This window comes from Triticum aestivum, chromosome 3B, assembly GCF_018294505.1.
Source record: "Triticum aestivum cultivar Chinese Spring chromosome 3B, IWGSC CS RefSeq v2.1, whole genome shotgun sequence".
Taxonomy (NCBI): domain Eukaryota; kingdom Viridiplantae; phylum Streptophyta; class Magnoliopsida; order Poales; family Poaceae; genus Triticum; species Triticum aestivum.
The window spans coordinates 232,813,946-232,841,657 of record NC_057801.1 but is presented as its reverse complement, the minus strand read 5'-3'; positions in this window follow the sequence as shown (position 1 = coordinate 232,841,657).

Below are 27,712 nucleotides of genomic sequence, written 5' to 3'. Positions count from 1 at the left end.
ATTCAGAATAGTTTTGAGAGGATCTGGAAGCATTTCAGGGTCACCAAAAGGGTTTTGGAGAGTATCGGGTAATATTGATAAATAATATATAGGTGGAAAATGTTTCCGGGGATGTTAAATTATATATATAAGGGTCTAATAATAATTATAAGGCTTTTATATTAATTCAAATATTAACGGGCCTTAAAAGGCCTAGTAGTGGAAGGCAGCTTGGGCCACCAAGGCCCAAGAGGAGCTGGTGCGTGATGGCTCCATATTCTACACTTTTTAGAGCTTATTTGTTGCATGTTTTCTTCATATACTATGTCCCGTTGAACTGAATATTTGTCTGTTATGCATGATTGCCAGTACTTGCACTTATCATTGTGAGCATCACACATTTAGTGTTTTATTTGGTTCTTATTAATTTTCCTTGTTTTCTTGTGTCTACATGTGTTTTGGAGCAACATAGGACCAAGCACAATGAAAGGACCAAGGATGGGATTGATACCAAGTCAGCGAGGGGTCAGACTTAGCCATTTCGAAGTGCGGAAAAAGTCATTTTTCCAAAGTGCCCCAAATCAAGTTCTAAGACCAGAAATGGATCAACGTCAATCATACAAATCAAACCAGCCCAAGATCATCAAATGCCGAGTTCATATGAAGATTTGACGGTCATTTTACCGGAGGAGGACATATCAAAAGACGACGTTCCGGACGACCACACGCGTCGTTTGAGTGGTAGTTTGATGTGTAGGCAGCTCCAGAAGTTGCCCTTCTAGAGGGGATTCTTCCCCAATTTCATCCTTGTTCCATACCACGGGATCCTTGGCTCGTAAAGAAGAGTTTGTGATAGGATTTGGCTCATTGTGAGCAATTGAATGGAGCCCATCAAGAGAGGAGGCTAGGGAGGCTCCATATATATCATCTACAACCCTAATCGCTTTCTCCATCTTCCACAACACATCTCATTCATCCACATCCCATCTCCATTGCGACTCCACACCAGAGAAGAAGGGAAAACAACCAAGGGAAGAAGGAGGAGGCTCCACCACCATGAGTATCGGTCGATGCCCTTGCGCCGGTGCCACCACCATAGGTGTGTTGGGGAACGTTGCATGGAAAACAAAAAAAATTGTACGCACATGCAAGATCTATCCATGGAGATGCATAGCTACGAGAGGGGGAGAACATCTATGTACCCTTGTAGATCGTTAAGCGGAAGCGTTTATCAACGCGGTTGATGTAGTCATACTCTTTGCGACCCGATCACGATCCAACCTATTGAGTATATGTGTTGTGCATAGTGTGTATTGGGCACACCTCCTAGTTTTCCTTCTATAGTTGAGGTCGTGGTCCACCATTGTACATCATACATACGTGCGATTGCACCTCTGTAATACATCGTGCAATTCCAACAACATACATGGTATCAGGTTTTTAGGTTACAACCCTCACTTCCGCTCCGCCACCGCAGCCGCGTGCCTCCTTTGCGCCACCGCCTACCCAGCCGCCGCCGCACTGTGCCTTCTCGTCACGATCGCCGCAGCCGCTACCTTCTCCCCCCAGCCGTGCTACTCCCTCCTGCTGCTCTTGCCGCCATTGCCTTCTACCATTTCCGCGACACCTGCAACTGCCTAACCCTAGCACCACCGCCACCATCAACACTCGTTGCCACCAGTTCCCTTAGCTGCCGTCGCAACCTAGCCGCATGCTGCGGCTGCACCTTTCCCTAGCCGCTGCCACCAAACCCTAACCCGAGCCCTAGCCGCGCCACCACGCCACCGCCATGTCGTCTGTCACCTCGACCGGCTCCTTTAGCCCCTCCAACCCGTTCGTCGACGCCAACCCTCCCGACGTCACCGACATCCGCAACCTCAACATCTACGAGCGGGTTCCAGTTCGTCTCTCCCAGACGGACACCTCCTACTACGCATGGAAGACGTACATCTCCCTCGTGTTCCGGGAGTACCACCTCCTCGACCATGTGGACGACTTCGTTGACTCTAGCCTCGTGCCCGAGTTCCATGACTAGTCCACCATCGATGCCACACTCATCCAGTGGTTCTTCCTCGCGATCTCGCCGGACCTGTTTCAGACGGTTGTGCAAGGTGGTGGTGACACCCACGCCGTGTGGACCAAGCTGAATGGGCTCTTCACCGACAATCATCTTGAACATCCCGTTTTTTGTAGCAAGAGTTTTTTGGATGCCACCAGGACAACTCCTCCATCGACGACTATTGTCAAGACTCTCGTTGACGAGCTCCGTGATATTGGTGCAAAGATTGACAATGATCTCCTCACCATGCTCACCGCCGGCCTCAATGAGGACTTCGGCAACACCGCGACGAACCTCACCCTCCTTCGCCAAGTTTGTTGCTTACCTTCGGCTGGAGGAGCGGCGGATGAAGCAGTTCAAGACGCGGGCCATCCACACCACCCTCACCGCCAGCACCACTCGTGGCGAGCCACCGCTGCCACCTGCCACCCCAGCTATGCCTCCACAGCAGCACCACCCAGTGCCCTACCCGCAGGCCGCGGACCCTCCTCGTCAGCTGCAGCAGCCCCAGGCGCCTTCTCCGTGGGTCGTCAGGTACAACCCATGGACCAGTGTCGTTCATGCGTACACCATGTCGGCCCCACGGGCACCTGCGCCGACTCTTCCCGTGCCGTGTCCTCTGGCGCATCAGGCATACTACGCGGCTTCGCAGCCCTATGGAGGGTACCCACCGCCAGCGTTGACTGGCGGCTACGACTTCTCGATGGTGTCTCCATCACCTTTGCCCGTGCTGCCACCAGCGCCTTGGGATTTGGTGCTTCTCGCCGCGCTGCACACCGCCCCTATGCCGAACAACTACACTGGGGGCGATGATTGGTACATGGACACCGGGGCCACTGCTCACATGTTTGCTCATCCTCATAATCTTGCCTCTTTCACTCCCCTCACCATCACCCACTGCATCATTGTCGGTGACGGTTCCACTCTCCCTGTTACACACGTTGGGCACACTTCATTTCCTTCTAATTCCATGCCTTTATATTTTTCTAACATACTTGTGTCACCTCATCTTATTAAGAACCTTCTTTCTGTTCGTTGTTTCACTCGTGAAAATCCTGTTACGGTTGAATTTCATGAGCTTGGTTTTTTGTGTCAAGGACGCTCGAACCAGGATGGTACTTCATCGATGTGACAGCCCCGACGAGCTCTATCCGGTGCATGCGCCTTCCTCCTCCACCATCGTACCGGTCGCCCTCTCTGCTGGCGTTGATCTCTGGCACGTTCGTCTGGGTCATCCCAATTGTTGGGGATATAACTATTGGGTATAACCCGCCCAGGAGGGGCCGGGTCAAACCACCAGCGGTTCATAATGAGAAGGCCCAAGAAGATGTTGAAGATGTCGGCTCATGAAGCAAGCTTACTGAAGGCCCAAGCCCCAGAGGCGACTTGAGGCCCATGGGCATAAACCACCATATGTTTAACTTGTATGTTAAAGAAAGTTTAGTTTGGTCACCGAGCCGGACTCGTTGTGTATGAGCCGGTCGGGACTCTATAAGCCGTCGGGCATCAACCTGTGTATATAAAGGTGTGACCCGGCGGCCGGTTAGGGCAAGAAACAACAAGTCGAGAACTAGGTCAAGCGTATTCGCTCCCTGGTAATTGAAATCCAAGCAATACAACCTAAAGCAGGAGTAGGCCTTTACCTCGTTGAGAGGGGCCGAAGCTGGGTAAAACTCTCTATGTCCTTTGTCCCATTTAACCCCTTCAAGCTAACTATGTTGCGATGGCTCCACACCTAAGTCCTCTTGCTAGGGCGTCTGCCACGTTAATTCCATGATAGTTGGCGCCCACCATGGGGCCAGCGCACGATGGTTTTGAGTTCTTGAAGGGAAACTTCGCAGGGCTCAAGGGATACACTGTGGGCCGGAAGACTAAGAGTTGTTGCGGAAAGCTCTACATCGACGACGCAGGCTAGGGCCTCGAGGCCGGCTCAATCGAGTACAGGTACTGGGTCCCCTTTGACGGAATTTATGTCTTCATCGGCAAGATTGGTGAGTCGGATGCTGAGCCCGAGGCCTACGCCGACATCGTCGAGATGGCTCGGCGCGCGCGACCCGCCAAGGTTCAAGCTGCCCTGAAGCATTCTTTGTTGTCTTTACTGAAGGAGTAGATCTGGAAGGAGGATCTGAGTCCGGTGGAGAGACGGCCGTCTATTCAGGCGATGAGTCCTCAACCGGCGAGACCAACTCCATGTATCAAGTGCAAGATGGTAGGCTTGAGGGCTGTTCCGAGGGCGACAGTATTCCGGACCCCTATGAGCCGCCGAACCGGGTTACAATCTTCATGGCTGGCACACAACCAGGGAAGAATTCTTCAACTGCGGCAACAATGATCTCTGATTCAGTGACTGCTACGGCAGCCGGGGCAGGAGGCCCCCGCCAACTCAAGTTTTATCTGAAGTGTTGGAGGCTCTGACAACATTGCAAACAACATAGGTGACCCCGGCGATCCAAACGCAACATAATGTGGATGTTGCAAAGTTACGTGATGAGATAGCTCAAGCCAAGGAGGATCTAAACGCTGAGAACACTCGGATGGCGACGGAGCGAGCCGCCTTGGAGAGGGAGGCATAACGGCTTCAAGCAGAAAATTTTCGCTTGAGCTTGGACCGGAATGCATCAAACACTATCTTTAACAGAAGGCATGTGAGTCGTTTACCCCCGGTTTACAACGTGAGAAACCTTTTCAACACGCCTGGGGTGGGAACCAGTAACCCGCCATTTGTGGATCAGGCCATTGAGGCGCCGGCGGCTGGCGCACCGGTTCAGCCACGTGCTGCAGACCCCCCACGTTTGAATTTGACCCCTCCTCAGCATGTTCCGACGCCCCCGGGTCATTATTCTAATCGGATAACATGATAGCCGCGGCTACTCGATTGGTGGCTCTCCCTGTTCAAGATGAATCACGAGCTGCGATGGAAATACGGCGAGCCGGGGAGCTTCTTCAGACGGTTGTGGCTCAACAGGCGGCTTATTCATACAGTCATGAACGGATTCACTCGACCCTTCGTCCAAGCTGGAGTTTTAGTAGACACATTGATTCACCGGCTATATCGAGTAGTGAGTGGCACCACAATTAGCCTCATAGGCCTGACCCGCCGCGTGCTAGTAATGATACTCAGGCTTTGGTGGACCAGGGCAGAGTGTGGTGTGAGGCTGAGCTGGCGGCTCAACATCAATCTCCGGTGTATCCGAGTCAGTGTCTGTGGAGGCAGGAGTGACCTCTAGAACCTTGGGTGTGCCATGTTTAGTGTCGGCTCTACGCAACAAGCACTTTCCTAAGGATTTCAAGGGCCTCCATAAGGTGCCTAAATACACGGCGGATCAACCCCCAGAGGCTTGGATTGAGAGCTATGAGATGGCTATGGAGATGTTGGATGTTAGGGATGCTGCATGTGCTAAGTATTTCACCATGATGTTGGATGGGCCGGCTCGTACTTGATTGAAAGGGCTGCCCGCTAACTCCATTGGATCATGGGCGGAGTTGAAAACGCGTTTTGTACAAAAATTTAAAGACACATGCAAGCAGCCTATGTCAATTCTGGATTTGGACTCTTGCGTCCAAGGTGAAGGCGAGTTAACAACCAATTGGGTGCGCCAGATCTCGACCGTTTTACACTCGTCAGATAGTATCAATGCCGGTTTAGCAGTCCTGATGTTGGAGAAGAATTATCGTTTTCTTCCCCTTAAGTAGAAAATGGGGCGGCTTAAACGCAACTGCAATGATATGGGGGAGCTCATGGCGGCTCTCGTCAAGTATGCCGACTGTGATAGTACTAAAGACCCTGAGTCTGTTGAGGGGAAAACTGGCAAAGGAAAAAAGAGTGGCAATGCAAAAGGATAGCATAATACGGCGGGTCAAGGTGGTAATGGTAAGCGCAAGGCTGACGGTGGTTTAGACTTTGTGGCTAACACCAATACGCAGAGTAATAATCAACGTCGTAAGAGGAAGACATCAGCACCCCGGTTTGGAGGGTCGAAGTTCAACCTTGAGGCCATGATGAATCAGCCTTGCCCAAAGCACGAGACCTAGCAGAAGCCGGCCAGTCATCTGTGGAAGGATTGCTTCATCATGAGGGAGTACAAAAACTCTAATTTTTTCCAGAATAATCATGGCTCACATGGCGGTTCAGGATCCGGCTCTCACGGACCTGGTTTTGGAGGTGGCGGTTCAAGCTCTGGTTTTTAGGGCCAAGGCAATCAAGGTGGTTTTAATAAGCAATCTGGCCAAGGGAATCAACAGCAGCAGTCCGGTTATCAGAGCAATCCAAAGCAGCTGAATAGTGGTCAGTGTCATGTGTTCACCACAAGTCTGTGCAAACAAGATCAGAAAATCCATCAGCGGGCGGTGAATTCTGTTAAGCCGGCGGTGCCTCGATATTTGAGGTGGTCTGAGTAGCCTATCGTATGGAGCTGTGAGAATCACCCGCCCCGGGTTCAAAATCCGGGTCAATTGGCATTGGTGGTTGCTCCTCAGGTAGCAGGATATAAGCTTACAAAGGTGCTCATGGATGGGGGCAGTAGTATCAATATCCTTTACTATGATACCTTTTATCGTATGAATTGACTGACAAAGATCTTAAGACGTCTTCCACTGTTTTCCATGGGGTGGTGCCTGGTAAGTCGGCATATCCAGTGGGTAAGATAACCCTGGAGGTGGCCTTTGGAGATGACCATGATTCCAGAGCTGACAAATTGACCTTTGAGCTGGTCAAGATCAAAAGCCCGAATCACGCTTTGTTTGGGCGTCCGGCTTATGCCAAATTTATGGCACGACCTTGTTATGTTTATTTGCAGCTTAAAATGCTGGGTCATAAGGGCACCATCATGGTGCACAGTGATAGGAAGATTGCTCTAGATTGTGAAGAGGGTGATGTTGCGTATGCTGAGTCAGCCTGTGCCACCGAGGAGTTAAAGTTTTATAAAGATAATGTTGACCCGGCGGATATGACACCTTTTAAGAAGCCAACTACAGAGAATGACCCTTTGCTGAAGTTTAAATCGAAAGATGATACCAAGTTGGTTGATTTTGTTCCTGGCAACTCGTCCAAGCAGTTCAATATCAGTGCTAATATGTATCCGAAATAGGAAAGCACGCTGATCGAGTTCATCTGTGAGAACTGGGACATCATTGCATGGAAACCATCTGACATGCCAGGTGTACCGAGGGAACTCGCTGAGCACACTCTTAATGTTGATCTGAAGTTTAAACCGGTCAAGCAATTCCTTCGTCGTTTTAATGAAGAGAGGTGCAAAGCCATTGGTGAAGAAGTGGCCCGGCTCTTGGCTGCTGGATTCATCATTGAAGTTTTTCATCCTGAGTGGTTGGCTAACCCGGTGCTGGTACTTAAGAAAAATGGCACTTGGCGTATGTGTGTCGATTATACAGATCTTAATAAGGCCTGTCCGGCTGATCCTTTTGCTCTCCCTCGTATTGATCAGATTATCGATGCTACGGCTGGTTGTGAGCATTTGAGCTTTCTGGATGCTTATTCTGGTTATGATCAGATCAAGATGGCAGTTAAGGACCAGGAGAAGACAACTTTCATCACCCCGTTTGGAGCCTTCTGCTATATGTCTATGCCTTTCGGGCTCAAGAGTGCCCAGGCGACTTATCAGCGGTGCGTTCAGAATTACCTCCATGACCAGATTGGATGCAATGTTCATGCCTACGTAGATGATATTGTTGTGAAATCCAGGAAGAAGGAGACCTTGATAGATGATTTGAAAGAGATCTTGACAATCTCCGGGTGTATAAGATGATGCTTAACCCGGCAAGGTGTGTTTTTGGTGTGCCGGCAGGCAAACTATTGGGTTTCTTATTTTCTGAGAGAGGCATTGAAGCTAACCCGAAGAAGATCAAGGCTATCACTTCTTTGGCCAAGCCATCATGTATCAATGACGTACAACGTTTGGCGGGTCATATAGCGGCTTTGAGCCGGTTTATAAGACGTCTGGGAGAAAAGGCTATTCCTCTTTATTAGGTGATGAAGAAGACATATCATTTTGTCTGGAGTGATGCTGCTAATGAGACGTTTGACGCGTTTAAGAGACAGCTAGTTGAACCGCCGGTTCTTGGAGCTCCTATTGAGCAGGAGACCTTGCTTTTATATGTGGTTGCTAACAACAGAGCTGTCAGTGTGGCTGTCATGGTGGAACGGAAAGAGTCGGGCAAGGAATATCCGGTTCAAAGGCCGATTTATTATGTCAGTGAGGTGCTCATTGAGTCTAAGAAAAGATACCCACATTGGCAGAAATTGGTTTATGGTGTGTTCATGGCTAGCCATAAGCTGAAACAATATTTCCTTGGTCATCCCATCACTGTGGTTAGTTCTGCCCCCTTAGGGGATATTATTCAAAATAGAGAAGCCACAGGTCGGGTAGCCAAGTGGGCCATTGAGCTTGGACTCCATGGTTTGAAGTATATGCCTCAGACAGCTATAAAATCTCAAGCACTTGTGGATTTATCAATGACTGGACAGAATTGCAGATTCCTGAGGATAAGCCGGATAGCACATATTGGACTATTAATTTTGATGGATCCAGGCAATTGGAAGGCTTGGGGGCTGGAGTTATATTGACTTCTTTAAGTGCATCTAGTGCCCCTTAGTGATTTTGGTGTACTGAAGACTTATAGGTTAAGGGACTAATATGTTTGTGAGTGTACACAGGCTCTATAAGTTGATGAGGAGTTTGATATTTACAATGAAAGTCGACCCCTAAAAATGTATGTCTTCAACTGAAGACTCTGGTTCTCCTGAAGGTTTTGAAAGTGAAGAAATTGGTGTGACCTTGAAGACTTGGATATTCATGCGAGGATTATGAAGCATGAATACTTTTGTTTTCATTGTTTCTTTTTCTCTTTCTTGAGTCATAGGAAACACTGTACTATTAAAGAGGGTCGAGGTAATACTAAGGAAACCGATTTCCTAGTGATGCTCATCTCAAAATCCTACACCTACCCAATCCTTTTGAGTGAAGCCATTGGAAATCTCATATCAGTTCAGTCATTTCTTCAGTGACAGAGACGAAGTTCTTCTGGTCACTGAGGAATTTGTTCTGACTAAGGAGTTAGGAATTCGCCAGTGTGGATTGCCTACATAGTGAGGAACACGATAGCCCTAAGGAATTCGAACATCAAATATCCAACCGTTGTTGTGCTACGCGCCGGCTGTCCCAAAATATCTATCCACCTAACGGTCATATCATTGAAGGACATTTATGTCTTATCATGTCGGGCTGCTCCCTAGTCTATAAATAGCCGCCCCCTAAAACCACTAGCTGGTTGGATGCTTCGAGAGAAACTGACACTTTTCATTGAGAGCATCCCATCCTCCGAGGACTTTGAGCGAAAATCATGAAGTGGGGAAAACCCAAAAACCAAACCCAAACACCTACAAATCCAAAGTGATTAAGCATCACTGAAGAGATTGTTCCTGTGTGGAACCGACGCTTGTTACCTTTGAGGACTGTGTATCCTCCAGACGGTTAGGCGTGATGGTCTGAGCATCCAAGAGGAATTGTGGTTCACCGAGTGACCAAGTCTGTGACGGTTTGGAAATTACCTGTGAAGACTTACAACGAGTGTTGGGTGAGGTATGTGTGACTTAGCTCAAGGAGAATACGGTGAGGACAGTGTGTGCGGGACTGTGTTTCCTCGAGTTTAAATACCCAGCCACTCCAACCAGACGTACAACTGTCACAGCAGTTGGAACTGGTCTACCAAATCATTGTCTTCACCAAGCCAACTGGTTCTATTTCCTCAACACTTTTATTTCCTCATTCATGTGTTGATGAACCTGATCATTACTATTTGAAGACTTTGACTGAAGACTTTCTCTATTTCCTCAATCCAATTTCTCCAGTCACATTGTGTTCAACCTGCTTATCCTGTTTTCACGCTATCTATACTCTGTGCTTGTTTTCATTTCTTCACGATGACTGTGCTGTTGCTCTGTTATGCTTATACCTGAGCACTTATTCTGCTACAGTGTGTCGTTACTTAGGAATTTCTTCACCTAGAAATTCCTCAGTGATGAATTTGTAAAAATCGCCTATTCACCCCCCTCTAGTCGATATAACGCACTTTCAATTGGTATCAGAGCAAGGTACTCCCTTGTGTTGTGTGATTTTGGTTTAACCACATGGAGTTCTAGTTATGTTGACTACAGGAATGAAGAAAGTGACTTGCCCCATCTTTGGTGGTCATGAGTATCCCAAGTGGAAGGCCATGATGAAGAAGCAACTCATGGCGATGAATAGCAAACTGTGGACCATCAGTGAGATTGGTCTTACCGATCTATGCAAGATGGCGGAGGCTGGTGATATTCACAAATACACTCTACTTAACCTCACGGCAAAGGATATCATCTGCTCCCGTTTGTCCCAAAATTAGTTCAGGAACATCATGCATCTCAACCATGCGAATCTTATCTGGGACTGTCGGTGTCAAAACCGGCGGATCTCGGGTAGGGGGTCCCGAACTGTGCGTCTAGGCGGATGGTAACAGGAGACGAGGGACATGATGTTTTACCCAGGTTCGGGCCTTCTCGATGGAGGTAAAACCCTACGTCCTTCTTGATTAATATTGATGATATGGGTAGTACAAGAGTGGATCTACCACGAGATCAAGGAGGTTAAACCCTAAAGATAGCCTATGGTATGATTGTTGTAATGTCTGTTGTCCTACGGACTAAAGCCCTCCGGTTTATATAGACAACGGAGGAGGCTAGGGTTACACAGAGTCGGTTACAATGGTAGGAGATCTACATATCCGTATCGCCAAGCTTGCCTTCCACGCCAAGGAAAGTCCCATCCGGACACGGGACGGAGTCTTCAATCTTGTATCTTCGTAGTCTTGGAGTCCGGCGGACGACGATAGTCTGGCTGTCCGGACAACCCCTAGTCCAGGACTCCCTCAGTAGCCCCTGAACCAGGCTTCAATGACGATAAGTCCGGCACGCATAATGTTCGGCATTGCAAGGCGGGTTCCTCCCTTGAATAATCCAGAGAAGATCATGAACACCAGGATAGTGTCCGGCTCTACAAAATAAATTCCACATTCCACCGCAGAGAGAATAAAATGTACACCAGTCCAATCTGCCGACGTATTATGCGGCGTGACATCACACCACTACCAAGCTTTTGTTTGAATCGTTTTTTACTATACCACCTCAGCACGTTTAGCGAAGCGGTTTCCTTGGCACGTCTTGTCGAAGCAGAGATCGTGTTCCCCTTATTCCGGGATTCTCATCAATACGTGCGTGGGTAACCCAACCGTGCCCGTCGCCACGCCTCCTCTATCGAAGGTGAATCCCGAACGGTCACGGAGACGACCCTTGGTATTTTTCCCCTTTATAAGAGGACCAAGGACCGTTCCTTTTTTTCAATATCGCATCGAATCTCCTTCTCGCTCCTAGTTCCAGCACCCAGAGCCCCAGATTCGAGCGCTTCGGATTCTCAACCATGTCCGGCTCCGACCTTCATGGTCGGTGGATGCCCTCCTCCGTCACGGAGGAGGACGTGTCAAAGCTGCGGGAGGCCAAGTACCTGTCCTACGAGATTTCGCACAGGTTGCCTGCCCAAGGGCAGGCCGTGCCCGCCCCCGAGCCCGGTGAGTACGTTGTCTTCGTATCCCACCTCCGTCGGGGTTTAGGCTTCCCGACGGACCCCTTCGTGAGAGGGCTCATGTTCTACTACGGGCTGGATTTTCACGATTTGGCTCCGGAGTCCATCCTCCATATCTCCGCATTCATTATCGTCTGCGAGGCCTTCCTCCGCGTCACCCCCACTTCGGCCTGTGGCTGAAAACCTTCAATGTGGAGCCGAAGATGATCGGGGGCGTCAAGCGGAGTGCGGCGGGGCGGCCATAAGCATAAGGGCCGATGCCCCGTGGCCTGAGGGTTCCTTCCAAGAGGAACTCGGACTATGGCAACAGGAGTGGTTCTATATCACCGCTCCGAAGGGCAGCAAGCAAAAGGCGCCGCCTTCATTCCGCCCGGGACCTCCACGCCAACTGATGTCGTGGGTCAACCAGGGGCTAAATTGGGGGCCGTCCGAAGATGTGCCCTCACTGCAGGGCCGGATTCGAGACCTCCAAGCGAGGGAGATCAATCTGGTCGTGGTGATGCAGGTAATGCTAACCAAGCGTCTCCTGCCCTGCAAACGCCGTCCTCTCCGTCTATGGGAGTTCAACCCGGAGGGACCTCGAATTCTCCAATACTTCATGGGTGCAACACCCATGGAGATGTAAAGGTTGTTCTTCGGAACGTAGGTGGCGTGTCCGGAATTGACCGAGGACGCAGGCCTAAGCCGCAATCGCCCGGATACTCAGGTAAATAGCTCAGAGTCCGGACGTTTTATTTAACTGCTTGTCAAGGGTTCGCCTCCTAACCCATAACTTTTCACAAGAGTGGGTAGCGCGATCGAAGCTGATAAGGTGTCCGGCTCCCCTCCCAGAGACCGCACTGGAGCCCGTGCTAGTCAGAATGTTGGAGGTCGCGCCCGTAAAAGGGGGCGATGGGAAAGATAAAGGAGCTATTACTTCGCCCAAAGGGGCGTCTGAAGAGGGGGGAATCAAAAACTCCTCCTTCCAGGGGGAGAAGAGGACCGCCTCCGAAGATCCGGAGGCCAAAGCCCCTAAACGGGGGAAGAGATCTTCACCAAGGGGTCCAGCGTCCGGGGAGAATCCGGACGTACAATCATCACCAAAGGATCATCCCTCCAACGAGCCGTGAGTATGAAAAGGGGAGTTCATTAGTAAGAAAATACCTCCATTTGTGCTTCTGTGGGTGACCGAAATTTTTATCTTGCAGTTCGGATTTGCAGCCTTCGCAGATGAGTTCGTCTTCGGGGGACCTTCTTCCGGAGATGATGGAGAGCGAAACGCCCCCTTCTGCTGCGCCGTCAGATAGGTTAGACGAGCCTGAAGTATCGTCACGCAGGGTGTCCCCGAGTCCGGAGGGGCCGGGGAGTTCGGCGCCTGCTAGTGTCCGGCCAGGAGAACTGAAGAATCTGCTGGAGAGGGCGTCCATCTCAGAAGATCACCGTGCGTTGATGCGTATGGTGATTGGAAGGATTTCGTCCGCCGAGAGCGGATTGCGTGATGCCGCTACGAGTTTGCCGGCGGGATTTGAGGTACGCGAAAATGGCGCACCTGTTTTTTTGGCCGTTTTGCACATAAAAGTGCGCCCTGTATAGGTAGTAGCCCCTGAGACTCGGTAGGTTGTCGAAAGCGACAGCGTGCCGAGGATCGAAATCGCAAGTAATGAATGTCGCCGTTCCTATGCAGGTGGCAGATAGTCCGAGGGCTAGCCGGACCAGTGGGGTTGCCGAGTTAATGCGGCAACTTGACGTGGCGGATGCGGACATCGCACTTGTCAACTGGCGACTTGACGAGTCGCAAGGTAAATGAGTTCTCCACAGTCGCTTTATTAAGGGGGTCAAAGCCCTCCTCTGATAAATTAAATGCTGTTATACAGACGGTGCTTCTGCTGTGGAGAGCCTTCGGGCCGAACTTGCTCAAGCTAAGGAGCAAGCCCGAAGGAGTGACGCGGCTGCCTCGAGGGCGGCCGAGGAGTTGAAAGCCGAAAGGGCTGCACACTGCCTAAGAAGGGAAGAGGTGGCCGAATTGGCCGTGAAAGTAAAAGATGCTGCCGACCGCAATGAGGCTCTTGAAAAGGAGCGCTTATCGGAGCGGGAAGACCTGAGGAAGGCCACCGCCGAGGCCAAGGATGCCCGCTCTGCAATGCGGGCCATGAAGGAGGGGCTACGCCAGACCGGAGATATCGAGGCTGGCAAGCCTTTTCTGCTGCGTCGCCGGTTTATGGATCAAAAGTATGCTCAAATTGATCGGCTGTGGAGTCCGGAGGATCCGTATATGGACTTAGCGGCAAGTGCGGCTGATGCCGTTGAGTACTTCCGGAGCCAAAAGGATCACAAGACGGAAGAGCTATTTTGGTCTCAATTCCATAGTCCGGATCGCTCACTTTCGTTGACCGACCGGTTGGCCGAATGGGCCGAGCTAAATAGATTATCCGGACTTGCCATGACTGACATCGTGGCTCATGTCTGGCCAGAGAGGCCCAAGGCGACGAGCTACTTCGGCTTACTGCAACAATTCCTTGGAGCGGTGCCGCATATCAAGGAGATGAAGCGGTCGGCCTGCATCGAAGGCGCGCGGATGGCTCTTGCCCGCGTGAAGGCGCATTGGACAGAGATGGATGCCACCGCTGTTGCTGCCCAGGGTTCGGATGAAAGCCGGCTCCCCGACGAGCACTATTTCGGGGAAGTTATGCATGGTGCTCGTGTAATAGAGTCGCAGTGCTCAAAAAATGTCTCATTCAAATGAACGTTTTAGCTTGTAAAACGATGATTATGCTATAACTGCTTTTTATACTTGTGCGTCCCAAGTAGTAAAACTTCTCCTATGCGGCCGTTTACGTATACATTTGTATAACCTGAAAGATTGCAGTCTTCGGCTTCAGCCCGCACGCACAAGGTGCGGGGGTGTTCGCAAAAATAGCGCGTGTTCACACTTAATCCGACGTCTCGGTCCTGTTTAGGAGGTGGTAGCGTAGCAAACGAGGCAATCCGGACTATAATGCTTTATCACTTTCACTTAGCCAGTGGAGTTCGAGGGTGGGGCTACGATATAGCCCCTGGGGGCACCGCACTTCTCCGATTTCGGGGCGCGTGTGTGCCTGACTGGGAAACGGTACTTCGTCAAAGCGGGGAATTCTAAACATTTCGGTAGTCGATCGAGTGGTTGACCAGTCTCTCTCTATATCATGACAGTCAGTTTTCGGCTTTCTCTATTGAGGTGCTCGCCCAGCCGAACTGGGGCACAATCGCAGTAATTCTCCTGGTGCCGCTTTAGCCGATGATACGGAACGTAAGGAAGCAAAACACAGGAGCCGGGCAAACCCAACATTTGACCAAAGACATGATTCGGAGCTGATGCATATAATGCCTAACTCGAGACGCCGAACACTCCCTAAGGTGTTCGGTCTTTATGATAATGGGCAGAATAATGCCCTAAGCCCCTAGTGTCCAGGTACGGGCATGGTCTTCTGACGTGGTTGATGCCAAAACGTCAGGCTCCGCTTTGGTTATAGGAAGAAACCAAGGGAGAATAACAACAAGAGACAGTAAAAAAGGTTTACGCAAGGTCTTAATCTGAAAAGAATCCTCGCAACGGGTCCCTACTGCACGTCTGCGCCTGTGTCTCCGTTGTGCCGTTATCCTGGACGGGTATGCACGTTGTTCATCTGTAAAAAGAGAGGAACGCTTAGTTTGAAAACAATTCGTGCGAAAAAAAGGTATGTGTGAAAGAAAAAATATGAATAAGCAAAGTGGGGTTTGAATGAACCCGCGGTTGTTTGTGCGCGCAGCCCCTTGTGAAGGGGTGTGCGGCTAGGGAGCCCCTAGCCTACTGATGCCGGACTCGTCTATCCGTGTCCGGGGTCTTTGGGTGACCCTCGCACTGAGATGATGCCACGCGGACCAGGCATCTTGAGTGTAAGAGACGCGTAATGTGGTATGGCGTTGAAACGGAGAAAAGCCTTTCGTCCCAAGAGTGCTTGATGTCCACTTTTAAATGGGGCGATATGAAAAATTAGTTTTTCGTGCCGAAAGTTGTTCGGTGATCCGAACACGACTTCTAGTAATAGGGAGCCTGTGCACTTGGCATAAGGGCCTGGCGTCACTCCCTTGAAGGAAGTGCGGCTGTGTCGAATTTTGGTAGGGTCTATCCCCATCTTGCGGATTGTGTTTGAATACAGCAGGTTTAAGTCGCTGCCTCCGTCCATTAGGACTTTAGTAAATTGTAATCCGTCGATTATGGGCTTAAATATCAGGGCAGTCCGTCCCGCGTTTCGAACGCTTCTAGAATAGTCCAGGTGGTCGAAAGTGATTGGTTTTGATATCCAATCCCTATGGTCTGCTGGGTTGGACCGTGCGAGGCTCTTTTTAGGAAGTGCCGCACTATTTTTCCGTATTATCACATGAAGTGAGTTTACTGCTTTGACCTCTTGTGGGAAAGTCTTTTGTTTTCCGGTGCTCTGCTGGTGGGGTTTATCGTCTTCGCTTGACGCGTCGAGCCCCTTGTATTCGGCGTTTAGTCGGCCGGACTGTTTGAAAACCCAACAGTCTCGATGGGTATGGTTTGCAGGCCTTCCGGGGGTACTGTGGATTTGACATATCCAACCCAAAATCCTGTTTAAGTTGGACAGCTCATCGCCGTCATCCTTAAGAGGCGGTGTTTTGTTGTTTGGCCGCGAGCTTTTGAATCCAGCGTTGACTGCCGTGCTCTTTGGGCTTTTCTCTTGATTCCGGCGCTGCTCTTTTCTGCGCCGTGATTTTCCGTTTCCATCTCTTATCTCGGATGTACTTGGGTCGCTGGTGCTGCATCTTGCTAGCCAGCTATCCTCTCCCGCACAGAAGCGGGTCATGAGGCTTGTTAGCGCGGACATTGTCCTCGGTTTCTCTTGGCCGAGGTGTCTGGCAAGCCATTCGTCTCGGACGTTGTGTTTAAAAGCTGCTAAGGCTTCGGCGTCCGGACAGTCGACTATTTGGTTCTTTTTAGTGAGGAACCAGTTCCAGAATTTGCGCGCTGACTCTCCGGGCTGTTGAGTTATGTGACTTAGATCATCTGCATCCGGAGGGCGGACATAAGTCCCTTGAAAATTTGCTCTAAACGCGTCCTCGAGCTCTTCCCAACTTCCCACAGTGTTTTCTGGGAGGCCTTTAAGCCAATGAGGGGCTGGCCCTTTGAGCTTGAGGGGTAGGTATTTTATGGCGTGGAGATCATCTCCTCTGGCCATGTGTATATGTAGTATATAATCTTCTATCCAGACTCCAAGGTCTGTTGTTCCATCGTAGGCCTCTATGTTTATTGGTTTAAATCCTGCTGGGAATTCATGGTCCAGCACCTCATTGGTGAAACATAGTGGGTGTGCGGCGCCCCTGTATTTGGGTGTGCCGCTATTTTTGGACACTTGACGTGTTGCCTTGCTTCCTGGGGCCTTCTTCTTTGGCCCGTAGATGGACCTGGCTGGGCCATCTGTCCTTCCAAGTTCATTGGTTGGTTTATGTGTGGCGCCGCTTTCAGAATTTGGCCTGTCGTCCGGCCGTCTATCCAACCAGGCAGCCTCTTTATTTTTTGACTGTGGGGGCTCTATGGCCTCGTCGTCGAATTCTGGTAGCAGCTTGCACTTCGGGTGGCTCTTTGATTGGTGGCCATTGCCGTATTTATCCGCGGTTTTGAGTACTTTGCTCCACCTCATTCTGAGTGTGTCTTCCGCTGTTTTGAGCTTCCGCTTTTCCTTCTTGAAGCTTCTTGCAGTGTTGACGAGTCTTTTCCGAAGGTCTTTACCTTCCGGCGGCGTGTCCGGCGTGAGATCGTCCGAACCGTCATTTTCGCCGGGCCTGGACTGATTATCTGACTCGTCCTGTTCGGACGGTTGCTTATCTGCATGTTTGTCGTCCACTTTTGTGCCCTGCTGTATTGCGGGGTCCTTAGGAGCGTTGTTGTTGTCGAGGCGGGGCTTAGGGCGGCGTCTGCGCCGCCGTTTTGGTTGTTTATCGGTGGGGTTATCCTCTGCCACGGCCCATTGATCCTCGTTATCGCTCTCTTTTGGGGTATCCACCATGTATATGTCGTATGACGAGGTGGTCCTCGCGTGCCCTATAGGCATTGTTTCTTGTTCGTCTCCGGCGTCGTCGTCTATACCGTCGATGTCTTCGGAGCCGTAGTCTAGCATGTCGGTTAGATCATCGACAGTGGCTACAAAGTGGGTGGTGGGTGGGCTCTGAATTTCTTCGTCATCCGTATCCCAACCGTCCTGGCCATAGTCCGGCCAGGGCTCTCCTGATAACGAGAGATGCTTTAGTGAATTCTGGATGTCGCCAAAAGGCGAGTATTGGAAGACGTCCGCGGTGGTGAATTACATAACCGGCGCCCAATCCAATTTGGTTGGTAGGGGCGCGGGAGGTTCGGAGTCCGGCACCTCGGAATCACGAGTTTTGCGAGGGACAAGATTAGTGTTCGGCTCCATCGCCGTGGAAGTTGAAGCCCCCGAGGCGGTGTCCATCCACCGATCCTCTATCTGGGCAATCGGCTCCGGACTAATGGCCGAAGCGGATTCGCCTGCGGCCACCAAGGCACTGTTCGGCGGCAGAGCTAGATCATGCCCATCGTCACAGTGCGGCACGCTTGGCTGCGGCTCGAGTCCGTCGAAGATCAAGTCTCCGCGGACAGCGGCCGTGAAGTTTAGGCTTCCGAATCTAACCTGACGGCCAGGGGCGTAGCTTTCGATCTGCTCCAGATGACCAAGTGAATTAGCCCGCAGTGTGAAGCCACCGAATACGAAGATCTGTCTGGGGAGAAAAGTCTCACCCTGGACAGCGTCATTGGTTGAAGATGCCACCGGGCCTATCGGTGACGACACAGAGGAACTCTCAATGAAAGCACCAATGTCGGTGTCAAAACCGGCGGATCTCGGGTAGGGGGTCCTGAACTGTGCATCTAGGCGGATGGTAACAGGAGACGAGGGACACGATGTTTTACCCAGGTTCGGGCCCTCTCGATGGAGGTAAAACCCTACGTCCTGCTTGATTAATATTGATGATATGGGTAGTATAAGAGTGGATCTACCACGAGATCAAGGAGGCTAAACCCTAAAGCTAGCCTATGGTATGATTGTTGTAATGTCTGTTGTCCTACGAACTAAAGCCCTCTGGTTTATATAGACACCGGAGGAGGCTAGGGTTACACAGAGTCGGTTACAATGGTAGGAGATCTAAATATCCGTATCGCCAAGGTTGCCTTCCACGCCAAGGAAAGTCCCATCCGGACACGGGACAGAGTCTTCAATCTTGTATCTTCGTAGTCTTGGAGTCCGGCGGACGATGATAGTCCGGCTGTCCGGACACCCCCTAGTCCAGGACTCCCTCAGGGACCGACTCTCCGAGGTCTATGAAGGTCATCAAACTCGTCATGATTCTTGGTTTGAGGATTTCAAGGAATCACTCAAGGGGATGACTTTCGCCACAGAATCATCATCTACTACACCATGCCTTATGGCAAAGGGTGCCAAGGTAACTGAATGCTACCTTTCCGAATCTAGTGATGATGAATCTCGTGATGAGTTTGGACCCAGGTACACTAAACTTGCTTCCCTTACCACTAAACAACAAAAAGCTCTTGAAAAAGTTCAAAACATGCTTGATGAAAGCGATGATATGTTGGGTGAGGAATTGAATTGAACTAAGAATCTGACTGATAATCTTCAAAGACTTTAGTCTAGGTTTGACAACCTTCAAAATCATCATAACACTCTCTTAACTGATCATGAGAAGCTTTCTTATGAATTTCTTCAGAGAAAGCAAGATCTTGAGAAGTTAAAAGTGAGTTATGAAGATCTTCAAAAGGAAAACGATTCATTGCTTGCTCAGATCAGTTCCGCTCAGGAAGAATTTATTCCAACATGTCTGAAATGCATTGAGCGTGAATCTTCTAATTCTTCACCTAAATGTTCAAATGCTTCCATTGCTGCAAATTCTTGAACTGTCTCTATGGTCACAAATTCCTCATATGAGGATACCACATGTATCACTAACGATAATGCAGGGTTGAAGGTTGTATGTGACAGGCATATACAAAAGCCTCAAGCGGCATCAGACTCTTTGTGATGTGCTCAAAAAGCAGATCTTGAACAGGAACCCTAGGAAAGAGGGTATTGCCTTTGAGAGGAAACTCAATGTTGATGGGACCTACTGAAAACCCGAGCAGTACCCCAAAACCTCTTGGGTTGCTCTGAAGGGACCTTCCATAGATCCATACACATTATCTGGCTTTACTTGTGAATCTTCATTTTCCTCTAATGTGTCATTTGACTCCAACTATAAACTGTTCAAGAATCAGAATGGTGAAGTATTTGCTCGATATGTTGGAACTAAGTGCAGGAATGGTCCCCCTATGAGGAAAATCTTGGTTCCCAAAAGGTGCCTTGAAAATCTTTAGGTGAATGTCATCATGACACCACCTATGAAGAATAGGAAACCCAGATCAAATTCTTCATATGGATCAAAATCTCCATATGTATCCAAGTCCTCTTATGGACCAAATTCTTCATCTGGATCAAATTCCTTACGTGGATCCAAATCCTCATATGAACATTATCGTGCTAACACTTCTATTTTGCAGGGAAAGTCTAAAGGCTATGAATATGTGCATTATTCTTCAAACCATAATGTTCATAAGTCCTCGAAGAATTTCTCTGCTTATTCATATGCTTATCCTAACCCCTCTTCTGTGAAACGAAGTGCACTGGCTTCAATGCCATCTTTTTCTTATGGAGCTCGCAGAATGATGAACTCTTCGCCACCCATGTAGATGTGGGTGGTGAAGAAAAAGAACTAAACTCTTATGCAGGGTTAGGTCTACAGACAAACTTAAACGTCTGAAGAATTTGCTGGAGACCTGATTGTGCTTGAATGGACGCAAGCTAATCATGAAGAAATGAATTAATCATTTCTCACGTCCTATGTTGCTATATCTGTTACTGCTGATGAAATTGATATCACATTCTTCACTGATAAAGTATAGGAGTTCGTAAGTTGCACTAATTCATATGCAGGATGAACAACCCAAAGCTACTGAGTGGGTCCTCGACAGTGGATGTACAAATCAAATGACCGGTGACAGGAACTTATTGATGGACACTGCTTTATCTCCATCTCATCTGAAGCACATCACCTACGCTGACAAAGGAAAAAGCAAGGTATTGGGTCTAGGTAGGGTTGTGATCTCAAAGGATAGACAGATGGACACAAGCATGCTTGTCGAGTCCTTAGGATTCAACCTCATGTTTGTCTCAATGCTTTGTGATCTTGATATGGTTGTCGTCTTTGGCAAATATCGCTGCATTGTGCTAATGGAATCTGACAATTCCAAAGTCTTCGAAGGATTTAGGAGAGGACACTTGTACATTGTTGATTTCCCTGCAGGACCACAGCTTGCCACATGTCTACTTGCAAAAGCTTCAGAAGGCTGGTTATGTCATCGACGACTTGGTCATGCTGGGATGAGCAACTTGCATACACTCGCGAAGAAGAAGCATGTCATTGGCATCGAGGGTGTCAAATTCCTCAAAGATCACCTTTGTGGGGCTTGTGAGGCTGGAAAGATCACCAGAGCCAAGCATCCCTCAAAGACTATCATGACCACTTCTCGTCCCTTTGAATTACTTCATATAGATCTCTTTGGCCCTACTCATTATGCCACGTTCACTAGTTCTGCATCATTATATGGCTTTGTCATTGTTTATGATTATTCTCGTTATACCTGGGTGCATATCATCACTTACAAAAATGAAGTGCAGGAAGTCTTCAAATGATTTTCCTAAATAGCATCTATGAATTTTGGTGTGAAGATCAAGAATATCGGGAGTGATAATGGAACCGAGTTCAAGAACACTGGTCTCGATGAATATCTTGATATACTTGGTATTACTCACGAGTTATCTGCTCCCTATACTCCTCAATAGAATGGCGTCTTGGAGCGCAAGAACAGAACTCTTGTTGAGATGGCTCGCACTATGATTGATGAATACAAGACACCACAGTGTTTTTGGCCAGATGCTATTGATACTGCATGCCACCTGCTATCTTCACAAATTCTTCAAAAAGACCTCATATGAACTCCTCACTGACAAGAAACCCAATGTAAGTTATTTCAAAGTCTTCGGTGCTAAATGCTGGATTAGAGATCCTCACCATCACTCTAAATTTGCACTGAAAGCACATGATGGTTTTATGCTTGGTTACGGAAAGGACTCGCACACCTACAGAGTTTTCAACACCTATCATCACAAGGTTGTTGAAACTGTAGATGTGCGGTTCGATGAAACTAATGGCTCGCAAAGAGAGCACCTACCTCCTGTGCTAGATGAAGTGTCACCTGAGGAATCCATCAAGTTCAAGGCCATTGAGGATGTCATTCCTACCGAAGAATCTGCTAAAGAAGTCATTCCGGATCATGAAGACAATCACGCTGGTGCTATTGAAGAAAATGGCCCTGAAGAAATTGCTGGGCCTAAGCAAAGTCGTCAACCTGCTCATCCTCGCATTGCAAACGAAGTGCAGATTGAGAAAATCATCAGCAACATCAACGCACCAGGTCCTCTCATGCGCTCAAAAGCTTCACACTTGTCTAAAAATTGTGGGCATTTTGCGTTTGTCTCTATGACAGAGCCCACCAATTTTTGATGAAGCATTCATGGAATCTGAGTGGATTCAAGCCATGCAAGATGAGTTGCATCAATTGGAGCTCAACAATGTGTGGGAGCTTGTCAAGCGACCAGACCCACGCAAGCACAACATCATCGATACCAAATGGATCTACCACAACAAACAAGATGAAAATGGCCTTGTGGTGAGGAATAAGGCTCGTCTTGTAGCTCCAGGCTACACACAGGTTGAAGGAATTGATTTTGATGAAACTTTTGCACTTGTTGCTAGACTTGAAGCTATTCGCATATTGCTTGCTTATGCTAACCATCATAATATCATCTTACATCAAATGGATGTGAAAAGTGCATTCCTCAGTGGTAAGCTTGAGGAAGCAGTATATGTTGCTCAACCACTAGGTTTTGAGGATCCAAAATTTCCAGATCACGTCTACAGACTCAACAAGGCCCTCTATGGCCTCAAGCAAGCACCTCGGGCATGGTATGATACATTGAAGGAATTCCTCATGGAGAAAGGCTTCAAACCCGGTTCACTTGACCCAACTCTTTTCACCAAAGCATATGATGATGAATTATTCATGTGCCAAATATATGTTGATAATATTATCTTTGGCTGTACTAACCAATGTTACAGTGACGAATTTGCCTATATGATGATTGAGGAATATCAAATGTCTATGATGGGAGAGTTGAAATTCTTTTTAGGTCTTCAAATTCATCAACAACACAATGGCATATTCATATCTCAGGAGAAATACCTCAAGGATGTGTTGAGGAAATTCGGCATGCAAGATTGCAAAGGTGTCAAAATCCCTATGCCCACAAATGGCCATCTATGCACCAATGAAAATGGTAAAGACTTCGATCAAAAGGTATACAGCTCCATGATTGGCTCTTTATTGTATCTATGTGCATCTAGGCCGGTTATTTTTAGTGTTTGCATGTGTGCCCGATTTCTAGCTACACCGAAGGAATCACACCATAAGGCTGTGAAGCATATTCTTCAATATCTAGCTCACACTCCAACACTTGGATTATGGTATCCCAAAGGCTCCTCTTTTGATCTCATTGAATATTCTGACTCTGACTATGTTGGTGATCGGGTGGACCGCAAGTCAACATCAGGCACATGTCATTTCCTCGGACGATCCTTGGTATGTTGGTCCTCGAAGAAACAGAACTGCGTATCAGTCTCTACTGCTAAAGTTGAGTACATTGCTGCTGGATCATGTTGTGCTCAGTTGCTATGGATGATGCAAACTCTCAAGGACTATGGCATCAATGTGAAGAATCTGCCACTCTACTGCGACAATAAGAGTGCTATCAAGATTGCTCACAACCCAGTTCAGCACTCGAAGACAAAGCACATCCAGATTCGTCATCATTTTCTTCGTGACCATGTGTTGAAGGGAGACATATAGATCGACCACGCAAATACTGAAGATCAGCTGGCCGATATCTTCGGAAAGCCCTTGGATGAGAAGAGATTTAGCAAGTTGCGATCTGAGCTAAATATCTTAGAATCTACGAATGTTCTTTAAAAAAGACACACATCCTTACACTTATGCAAAGTTGATGACTTAGATGTGCAACACACGAAGTAACATTTTTTTTCAATCAGTGAAGACTAACCCTCTAAGTGTGAAGAAATTAATGAAGAATTTGATTCTCAGAACCCTACGACAATTGTACGCGGTGTCTGAAATCATCATTCTTATACGGTGGGTTACGCCACCAACCAAAGTTGAAAATCTTCAATTTGAGTTTTTGCAATTTCTTCAGATTTCAATTTCCTCAGTCTTTCTGTCGTTGTTCTTCATTGCTATATATATTTGAGTTTTTCATGTCCTCTACAACATTCACTTATGGCTAATTCTTCAAGTTGCTTTTCATCTAAGTGAATGTGATCGGACCCGTTCCCCCTCTATGCTATACTCAACCCAGTCAGTTCACAAATTCTTCATCTGCGTTCTATTTGAATCTCGTTCAAAATCTTCACTGTGTCCTTGAGAGCTGAAGAATTTGCGAATGAAACGTTAAAGTTTTCATATCTATTTTTCGGCTTTTGCCGCTCAAATTCTTCCGCATCCCATGACTGGATTAAACAAATCACCCACAATCTCCAATTATCTGTACGTGGGTGACACATGTCACTAGGATGGCAAGGGTCAGGGGCATGTTCGTCCAAATTCTTCGGATGAACAATTTTTCGCTGCCTTATGAATACCCTTTCCCATGCGCCTTAGTTCATTTACTCCGCTCGACCTCTCCCTCTCCCGCTCGACCTCTTTAACCTAGCGCCGCCGCTAATCTCCATCGTCACCAGTGTGGAAGAGCTTAGCTGCCTCGACCTCGTCGCCGTTGTACACGCGTCGGCCGCAGAAATCTTCTCCTTCGCCGCTGCCGTAGCTGTCTTCCTCTGCCAAGTTAGGGCGTGGAAGATCTGAACGGACAAGCTTCTCCAGTTCATCTCACTGTTCGTCTCATTCTTCGTCAAGGGTAAATAAAATTAGCTTTTACTGCCCTTGTTGATTCTGATGATTCTCACAAAATCTTCAAAAGGTGATTATTCTTCAATCTTCACATTCTTAAACACCACAGTTGCATCCGTTCTTGATCTTTCTCCCTAAGATGTACTTTTCTTCAAGATTCCTCAATTGTGTGGATTTCTGATCTATACAACTCTGGAACCTAAGACAAGAACTCTTAGTGAAATTCTTCAATACTCCCTGGTTCAAATTCCTCAAACTTGATTCCTTTTAAAAACAAATTGTGAGAATGCATATGACCTCTTCAAATTCTTTGCACCTATACTCTGTTCATAGGTACACATGTCTGCTGCTGAATCACTAGGTTCTCATCAACTTAACTCATTTGTAGCGTTCCTCGAAGAAAACCTACACACTTCTTCAGAGACATCTATTGTTCAGAATCCTCAGCTGAAGAAAATGGCATAAGAAAAGCGTCCTCAGAAGGGAGGCAAGAGGCATGAAACCAATACAGTGTTCGAAATCCCTGAAGACATCTATGCAGACTACTGCACTCCTGATAAGGCCACTCATGGCAAGGATAATAAGAACCAGCGCAAAGTGCGCATTCAGCGGATTGAACAAAGATGGGCACGAGAATGCAGGGATTACCGCTATGTGACTCCCAAATACATGAAGAAATTCGCAGTAAATCCTCCATGCCCAAGACCTCCACTGGCACCAGGCCAAGAAGACGATCCTTCTAGCATCAGAAGAGGTGAGGAATTTCCTAAAGAATGGGCCAAGCGCCAAAGGAAATTGGCAAAATTAGCAAAGGAGGCAGTGAAGAAATTCAATGAAGATTCTGCCGCTGCTGCTGCTAAAGCATCTACTAGTCAGCCTAAAAAGGCTATGGAAAAGAAATCTGCAGTGAAGCCAAATTCCTCTACAATGCCCTCACGGCCCGGCTCCTCAATGCCCTCACGGCCTAGCTTATCAAAACCCTTAGGGTCTGCTATTCAAGCAAAGCCCTCAACTGCACCTTCAAAGTCCTCAGCACCAGTGCATCTTGAAACGTGCAAACGGACGACATGCTTTTCAATTGCTTCAGGAGCTTCATCAAGTTCCTCAGCATAGCTACAACTGCTGAAGAAAAAGGTCACTACTGGACGCGGCACAAGGCCAAGTCCGCCCGCCTTTGAAGTTCCGTCATTTGAAGACGAAGTTAATGATGAAGAGCTTGCTTAAATCATCAGAGACAGGCAAAGCCGGGCCGCTAGTGCCAAAGGCAGTGCGGCGCTGTTGCTGGATCCGAAGAAGATCCTCGACTACATTGATTTGTGGCACAAAGATCCCAAAACTCCCCTTCCTTTTTTGAACCTCACACCAGGCCAAAGTCATGTGTTGACTGATGTCTAGTACACAACCTTCTTCTTGTAGACGTTGTTGGGCCTGCAAGTGCACAGGTTTGTAGGATAATAGCAAATTTCCCTCAAGTGGATGACCTAAGGTTTATCAATCCATGGGAGGCGTAGGATGAAGATGGTCTCTCTCAAACAACCCTACAACCAAATAACAAAGAGTCTCTTGTGTCCCCAACACACCCAATACAATGGTAAATTGTATAGGTGCACTAGTTCGGCAAAGAGATGGTGATACATGTGCAATATGGATGGTAGATAAATGTTTTTGTAATCTGAAATAATGAAAACAGCAAGGTAACTAATGATAAAAGTGAGCGTAAACGGTATTGCAATGGTAGGAAACATGGCATAGCGTTCATACTTTCACTAGTGCAAGTTCTCTCAACAATAATAACATAGATAGATCATATAACAATCCCTCAACATGCAACAAAGAGTCACTCCAAAGCCAAAAATGATATAAATGTGTAAAATAAAGCCCATAAACATCAAAAAGGGGTAATATAATAGCATGGAACAATAAAAAATTATAGATATGTTGGAGACGTATCAAGCATCCCCAAGCTTAATTCATGCTGGTCCTCGAGTAGGTAAATGATAAAAACCGAATTTTTGATGTGGAATGCTACCTAGCATAATTCTCAATGTAATTTTCTTTATTGTGGCATGAATGTTCAGATCCAAATGATTCAAAATAAAAGTTCATATTGACATAAGAAATAGTGATACTTCAAGCATACTAATCAAAGTAATCATGTCTTCTCAAAATAACATGGCCAAAGAAAGTTATCCCTACAAAATCATATAGTCTGGTTGTTGCTCTATCTTCATCACACAAAGTATTTAATCATGCACAACCCCGATGACAAGCCAAGTAATTGTTTCATACTTTAGTAATCTCAATCTTTTTCAACTTTCACGCAATACATGAGCGTGAGCCATGGACATAGCATTATATGTGGAATAGAATGGTGGTTGTGGAGAAGACAAAAAGGAGAAGATAGTCTCACATCAACTAGGCGTATCAACGGGCTATGGAGATGCCCATTAATAGATATCAATGTGAGTGAGTAGGGGTTGTCATGCAACGGATGCACTAGAGCTATAAATATATGAAAGCTCAACAAAAGAAACTAAGTGGGTGTGCATCCAACTTGCTTGCTCACGAAGACCTAGAGCATTTTGAGGAAGCCCATCATTGGAATATACAAGCCAAGTTCTATAATGAAAAATTCCCACTAGTATATGCAAGTGACAACATAGGAGACTCTCTATCATGAAGATCATGGTGCTACTTTAAAGCACAAGTGTGGAAAAAGAGATAGTAGCATTGTCCCTTCTCTCTTTTTCCCTCATTATTATTTTCTTTTCTTTTCTTTTTTTGCTTTTCTCCCCTTTTTTCCTTTTTTTTCTTTGGCCTTTCTTTTTCTTTTCTTTTCATAAAGTCCGAAGTCTCATCCCGACTTGTGGGAGAATCATAGTCTCCATCATCCTTTCCTCACTGGGACAATGCTCTAATAATGAAGATCATCAC